This window comes from Antechinus flavipes, chromosome 5, assembly GCF_016432865.1.
Source record: "Antechinus flavipes isolate AdamAnt ecotype Samford, QLD, Australia chromosome 5, AdamAnt_v2, whole genome shotgun sequence".
NCBI lineage: Eukaryota > Metazoa > Chordata > Mammalia > Dasyuromorphia > Dasyuridae > Antechinus > Antechinus flavipes.
Window position 1 is genome coordinate 243,052,693 of NC_067402.1, and position 8,000 is coordinate 243,060,692.

Consider the following 8,000-nt stretch of genomic DNA (forward strand, 5'->3'; position numbering starts at 1 on the left):
TGAGGTTGGGGAGTATAATCGAGTTAAGGGAGATACTACATGGCATGGAGGAAGGAAAAGGGAAAATACACTACAAGGCAGAGTGCCATGGTGAGCTGACCAAAAGGGTCAGCCATGGGATGGCACATAAATATATTTTACAGGGAAAATTTAACCTCAGTGACATGACTGGGATCTCTACTGAGGGTAGGTCTCAGGAGTTTGACACAACTTGGATTTCAGACTGGGCCACTTCCCCAAAGAGTGGGATGATGAAGGTAAACTGATCTCTATCAGAACCTTCTGCCTGTTTGCCTCAGGGTAAACTTTAGTTTTTCTTGGTCCTAAACAATATTCAACAATATTCAGGATCTCATCAGTAGGGTTTATGGGACTTTCTTATTTTAGGCTTTAGAAAACAGTTTGCTTTACTGACTGCAAGCAGGTCCTGAAAACTCCTTCCTCTAAGAGGGGATGAGAATGAAGCTGCCAACTTTGCCCAGCTTTGTCTCACTTACATCCAATTTACATGATGTCATTAATCCTCTCCAAATGAAGGATAAACAATAACAGCAGCACAATACAGATGGTGGTGGTAGATTTTTTCTTCCTCTTTTCTCCTTGGTCCCACAGAAACAACAAATATTTTGAAGGTTTTTTTTTTTTTTTTAATACTAGAGAAGAATAAATGAATGTTTTTCTTTCGAACAGGATTTTTACTAAATTGTAGTTTTCTCCTTGAAAAACAAGGATGAGTGGTATAAGTTTAAATTGTGGGCCTCCAAGCAATGATTTCAGTTGCAGTTAATGTTAATAGCAGAATAAATAAAGTTTCAATGGAGTCAAAACACTTTTTTCCTTAGGATACTGAAACCTCTTGGACAATATTTATACCTAGTGATGATATGAAGGTAGTAGGAGGAAAAATATCTTAGAAGGCCGTTTTCATTGCTTTAATTCTAGATTTACTACTCTGGCTTGTTTTTATAATTCTGTGAAGATCAGAGTATTTATCTCTATTATGGAAGTTTAAAAGATTTGGGTGAAGTAAAGATTAGAATGTAAATTCTTTGAAAGTACTATGTAATCCTGGGCAAGTCATTTAACTACCATTGTCACCAAAAAAGCAAAAAGGGGACATCTCAATGATAGAATACTGACCCTGGAGTCAGGAGGACCTGAGTTTAAATTCAGCCTCATACCTTTGCTAGTTCTGTAACCCTGGATAAGTCACCTTACCTAGATTGTCACAAAAAATAAGAAAGAAAAAAAGTAAGGATTGTATTGTTTTCTTCTTGATGATTGCATCCTCAGCATCCAGCAAGGCACTTGGCCCATAGTAGATGCTTAATAAACACTTATTTGTACACCATTTTGTGGAGACTTACATAGGACCCACAACTGCTTGAAAATCTTTCTTGAGAGAGCAGAATCTAATTCAGAGACTTCCACTTACATTTCACCTCACCTGGTTTCCGTTCTTCATGCTGAAAAATGAACAAAATGACATCAGTGTGCTGAGGTCATCTCAATTATTGTCACCTACAGGTTGGTATCTTGGGAGACTATACTTTATGGTTCTCTGATTCCAAGGTTTTCTGGAATTGTTTTTTTGGTAGTTATATCTGCTGGCAGCAATGAAAACATTCAGTATTAAAAATAAAATATAATAGTTCACAGCATGCTATTCAGTATAGCACATTACAAAGTCTATTTAAAAAAGAGGAAATGAAAGAAAATATGGAGATGAGAACTTGCATTTTTGTACAAGTTATGTTGACCCATTTATTCCTCTCTTAGCTCACTTCATGGACAGCTGAAAGTGGTTTAGAAAAAGATTCCAGGAAAGAGTGAATTTTCAGTATTTACTGGGGTTTGCAAGAGAGGAAGAAGTTAATTTGATAGATGTATAATGAGAGGTGCTTGACACATGGGATATGCATGAAGGCTTTGAGTTAAAAAAATAAAAAAGGATCTTTTTTTCTATTTGTATTCTCTGCATTCACCTGTTGATCTTATTTTAAGATTCTAGTGGACATAATAACTCCATCTCTTTTTGAATAAAACCAAGCATGGTGACAATGGCCCTTATTTGGGGGGTTGAGTCGGGAGATTAAGAGAGTCTGGGGACAAGAGTAGTATAAACTGCTATAGTGTAAAAATTAAATCATTTGGCATTTGGAAAGGAATGTAACAAGATATTTTGTCCTTCCCCTTTTCCCTTGGAGAAGAGATATCCTATGATGTTTTACCCAACCCATCCATCCTTCAAAGAATTCCCTCCTTATCTATCTCCACTCCATAAATCTCTGGCTTCTTTCTTTTTCTTTCTTTCTTTCTTTTTTAAATAATTATAACTTTTTATTGACAGAACCCATGCCTGGGTAATTTTTTTTTACAATATTATCCCTTGCACTCACTTCTGTTCTGACTTTTCTCCTCCCTTCCTCCACTTCCTCCCCGAGATGGCAAGTAGTCCTATACATCTTAAATATCTTACAGTTTGTCCTAGGTACAATATATATGTGCAGAACCGAACAGTTCTCTTGTTGCACAGGAAGAATTGGATTCAGAAGGTAAAAATAACCTGGGAAGAAAAACAAAAATGCAAGCAGTTTACATTCATTTCCCAGTGTTCTTTCTTTGGGTGTAGCTGCTTCTGTCCATCATTGATCAATTGAAACTGAATTACATCTTCTCTTTTTCAAACAAATCCACTTCCATCAGAATACATCCTCATACAGTAGTGTTGCTGAATTATATAATGATCTCCGGTTCTGCTCATTTCACTTAGCATAAGTTCATGTAAGTCTCTCCAAGCCTCTCTGTATTCATCCTGCTGGTTATTTCTTACAGAACAATAATATTCCATAACATTCATATACCACAATTTACCCAGCCATTCTCCAATTGATGGGCATCCATTCAATTTTCAGTTTCTAGCCACTACAAACAGGGCTGCCACAAACATTTTGGCACATACAGGTCCCTTTCCCTTCTTTAGTATCTCTTTGGGGTATAAGCCCAGTAGTAGCACTGCTGGATCAAAGGCTATGCACAGTTTGATAACTTTTTGGGCATAATTCCAGATTGCTCTCCAGAATGGTTGGATTCGTTCACAATTCTACCAACAATGCATCAGTGTCCCAGTTTTCCTGCATCTCCAACATTCCTCATTATTTTTTCCTGTCATCTTAGCCAATCTGAATCTCTGGCTTCTTTCGAAGCTTAATTAAAAAAAAAAACCTCTAAGAGACACCTAATCCTTCTAGTACTAATGGTTTCCCTTCAGCTTTCAAAAATCATATGCTTTTTAATTTTTTAAAAAAACTGTATGTACTGTTACCCCCAATAGTATGTAGACCCCTTTAAAGGGAGAGACTGTTTGATGTCTGCCTTTGTATTCCAAATACTTAGGAGAATGTCTGGTATCTAGGGACCTCATTTAGAGTTTTCTTAGTGAAGATACTGGAGTGATTTGCCATGTCCTTCTCTAGGTCATTTTACAGGTGAGGCAAACAGGATTAAGTGATTTACCCAAGGCCACACAGCCAGTAAGTATGTGAGACTGGATTTGAATTTAAGAAGATTAGTCATCCCTAATTCCTGCCCTGGCACTCTTATCAACTGCATCACCCAGCTACCTGCTAGTATATAGAAGGTACTCCATAAATGCTTGTTGAAGGATTGAAGGAATATATGATAATGAGATAGCAGTTAATTTTTATTCTTGGGAAACTCAGTAGCCTAGAAAAGAAAGAAATAGCTGCAAACAACAACTGTGAGGGCAAATTTTATAAAGCAAAAAATGGTAGAGGAGAGGCAATCAAGTCAAGTATATAAAAAGCTAGTGTCAGAGATAAGGAGACCTGGGTTCAAATCCTGCCTCTTTCACATTCTAAATATATAACCCTGGACAAGGCAACTCTCAGTACTTTCACATATTCTCTGAGACTTTAGAATAGATACTAATTTGCATTATTTGACCTCACATATACATTCAAGAAAAAGCAAAAAACTAAAACAATATTATTTACTGAAGGATTGAAATGAGACTGACACTAAGTAATTAGAAAAATCATTAATCCTGTCTGATTTTCAGTATTCTGTTCTGTAAAATGTGACTAATAAATACCCATACTGTGAATTTCCAAGGGTTTTTCTGAGAAAAGTGTCTTGTAAACTTTAAAGTATAGTATAAATGAATTGTGAATTATTCTTAAGGTGAATTTTTTAAATGGAGAAGAGGAAAGGCTAATAGGTTATAGAGAAGGTATTTACTTAAACTTGGTTAAGCAGATTAAAAAGTAATCATGAATAATTCTGAGAGTATATATTTGGGGAATAAGCAGAATAGCATTATTAAAGTAAAAGAATTAGTAATCGGCTCTTCTCTGAGTGCTGTGTTAACCTTTTAGCATTATCCAAAAAAAGGAAGAAACAAAGAACATTGGGGAAAAAAAGTATTAGAATCACTCACAACAAAGCTAGAAATAACCCAGACAGGTTTCCTTCTCTTCTTTCAAATGTGATTATCTCTCTGTTTTTTCACATAACCTAGTGACTTACTGGACCTAGGTTAGACCTAACAGTAAATAAAATTTTCCATTTGAAATGTGTTGCTGAACAAGTGTTGTAAGCCTGCTAAGGATTTTTTCTTTCTTACCTTAGTAACATTCATCCAATAATATATATATATATATATATATATATATATATATATATATATATATATTATATATATATATATATATATATATATATAAGGTTTACATGCTCTCCTCTTTAGTGCTTCTTTTCAGAGTAGTGAAACAAGCAACCTAGCAGTCAAAATTCAAAACAAGGCCTGAAATAACAAAATAGATTAAATAAACAGTAAGTGTAGGATTGGTGTGCAGTTTGTATGTATTTCTTAGATTATAGGATTAAGCTGTCCAAGATGGGAGATTTCACTGGATCATTTATACTAGAATGTAGAAAGTCCTAAGGAACATAAATTGAATGCAAAGCAAGCCATTATATTGACATGTATATATATGGAAAGAAGAGGAAGAAATGTTTGTATGTTTAATCTATCAAATAAGTGCCCTTATCCCAGGTTAAGAACCCTCAACCAGATGTCCCTTCTAGCCTTGGATCTAAAGCACTTTGATACTAGCTGTGCGACCTTGGAAAGTTATTTAATCCCTTTAGACCTCATATATCTTATTTGTGAAATAAAGGGGTTACATTAATTTCCCTTTTTTCTGTTTTTTATTAGTAAGCTATATAATTATGTACATATATTATTAGTAAGTTATATTCAAACAAACATGATATACCCTAATAAAATATCCTTTTTTTCTTTTATAACAATATGTGCGCCTTCACACACTGAACAAATAAAAAGGAAGTGAAAATCTCAACATAGCCTTATAGAGCAGCAAAACAAATTTCTCTATTAACCATGTCCAAAAATTTATCTCTTTTTACTTTTTGAATTCATTATTTCTATGACAGTGGGTGTTTCATTTTCATTTTTGTTGTTGATCAGCATTCTAAAGTCTTTAATACAATATCGTTTCCATGGTTCTTTCCAGATCTAAAAACTAGATTTCTGTAAATAGTATAGTCAGCATGTATATCCATGTTTGATTTCTATAAATTCAGTATTCTATCTACTAAGGTGTAGAAGGCCTGAACTATGGAGAAGTATACTTGAAAAAAGGTGTTAATTCAGTGGAAGTGATGAGATAAATAACTGTAGATTGGCTTATATTCAGTACACTGTAATAATGTAGTTGTAATAGGGTATTTAAACTGGAGACAAAGTCAGACTCAGAGAGAGACTGGTTGAGACTGGCAGACTGCCATACTGCTGGAGGAGACTGGGTCTGACTATGACAGAAAGCTAGCCTGGACATTACACTAAGGTGGTTCAGTGGATAGAGAGCTGGTACTGGAGTCAGGAAGTCCAGAATTCAAATCTAACCTCAAATACTTATTAGCTGTGTGATTCTAGACAAATCACTTCACTCTGTTTGCCTTAATCCACTGGAGAAGGAAATGGCAAACCACTTCATTAACTTTGCCAAGAACAATCCCTTCCCCCCTCACTCCCCCATCCACAGGATACACAGGATCATGAAGACTCAGACATGATTGAATAACAACGAAATCTGTCTACTATACCATGAGGTTTTGATTTGATGCTAGGATGCATTCTGAGAAGTTTCCCAGTTTTCCTTGATGATTTGCTCAGTCTATAGGCCAGCTTCTTAGAGATCATGGAATTTTAACTAGGACAAACAACTCATTCTTCAATAAAGTTTTTACATAGTTCAGAATTTCTCAGAACCTTGTTGTTGCCTGGAAAGTGTCAGAACTTCTCTTGTTTTCCTAAAGGATTTAAATCCAATTCCTTGAGGAGACTTTAAAAAAAAATCTCATTTTAATTGATATCTTTTTGTTTTTGTATTACATTCATTTTTGAATGTGTTCCTCTTCTTCCCTTGTAAAAAAGAAATAAGGGAGAGAGTGATGAGTAGGGAGCATTTATATAAAAAGAACATATTTGTTCATATCTGAAAGTATATTGGATATCTCTATCTCTATAATGAAGAGAAGAGCTTTATTTTCTCAAATCTTTTCCCCAGACATGCTTGGTAATTATAATTACATAGTGTTCATTGCTTTTTTTCCCCTTTCTTTCTGTTTTTATTATTACAATCATTGTGTAAATTGTTTTCCTGGTTCTGCTTTCTTTAGTATACATAGTTATATAGAAATCTTTTTATGCTTTATTGAATTCTTCAGAGAAGAATTTTCCAGGTGAGTTTGACTGATATAGGTTCCTATTTAGTAGCAATTACTTAGAATAACTGGAGTGTTTAAATCCTTTAAGGAATGAGGGATATCTTTCTTTCTTTCTTGATTGCTTGCTTTCTTGCTTTTTGCTGAGGCAATTGGGATTAAGTGATTTGCCCAGGGTCACACAGCTAGGAAATGTTAAGTGTCTGAGATCAGATTTGAATTCAGGTCCTCCTGACTTCAGGGCTGATGCTGTATCCACTGTGCCACCTTGCTGCCCCGAGGGGTATATTTTTAGTGCTAAGATTTTGAGTGTTGAAATAAGCAATAAAATAACGTTTCCCCCAGTATTTTAAAAATATTTATTTTTAATATCTCTTTACATTTCACAACATAGTCTTCTTATTTCCCAGATATCTATTTCTTATATATGTATATAATTAAAAAAATAGTAATAAAGTAGAAATACACACAACCACCCACCATATAATAAAGAAGGAAAAAAAAATCCAAACATTTTTCAACAAAAGTAACAAACATATCAACAAAGTATCTTCCACTTTCATAGATCCTAACCTCTGCATAGAAGGGAATAAGGAACATTATCATACCTTTTTTTAGAGATCAAGCTTGGTCGTTATAACTTTATACCATTTAAATTCCCTTGTTCTGTTGTTGCCTAATAGATTTACATTGCTGTCACTGTATATATGGTTTTCCTCTTTCTTCTTCCCTTGTTTCAGTTCATGTAAGTCTTTCTATGCTAGTCTGAATTAATCATATTCGTTATTTTTACATGACTGTAATATTCCTTTATACTTACACTTTACAATTTATTTAGCTATTCTCCAACCAATGGACATCTTTATTTTTTGTTGTTTGGTACTCTGCTGATATAAATTTTGTTGTGAATGTGAACTTTTATTTTGTAATTGACTTCCTTTCTGTATCTAAGTAGGAATGAAATTTCTGGGTGAAAAGATATGGAATTTTATTCATTTTTAGCATAATTCCAAATTGCATTCCAGAATAATTGTTTCAATTTACAATTCCAACAGTATATTATTGTACCTGTCTTAACATAAGCTCTTCAGTATTTATTATTTCTGTCTTTTGTCATCTTTTTTCATTTTCTTTGAAATAGACACTAAAGTGTTCTGATATGTCGTTTTCATTTTATTAACATATTGAAATGATCTTTCAAATTTTTGTTAAAAGATTATGATCGTCCT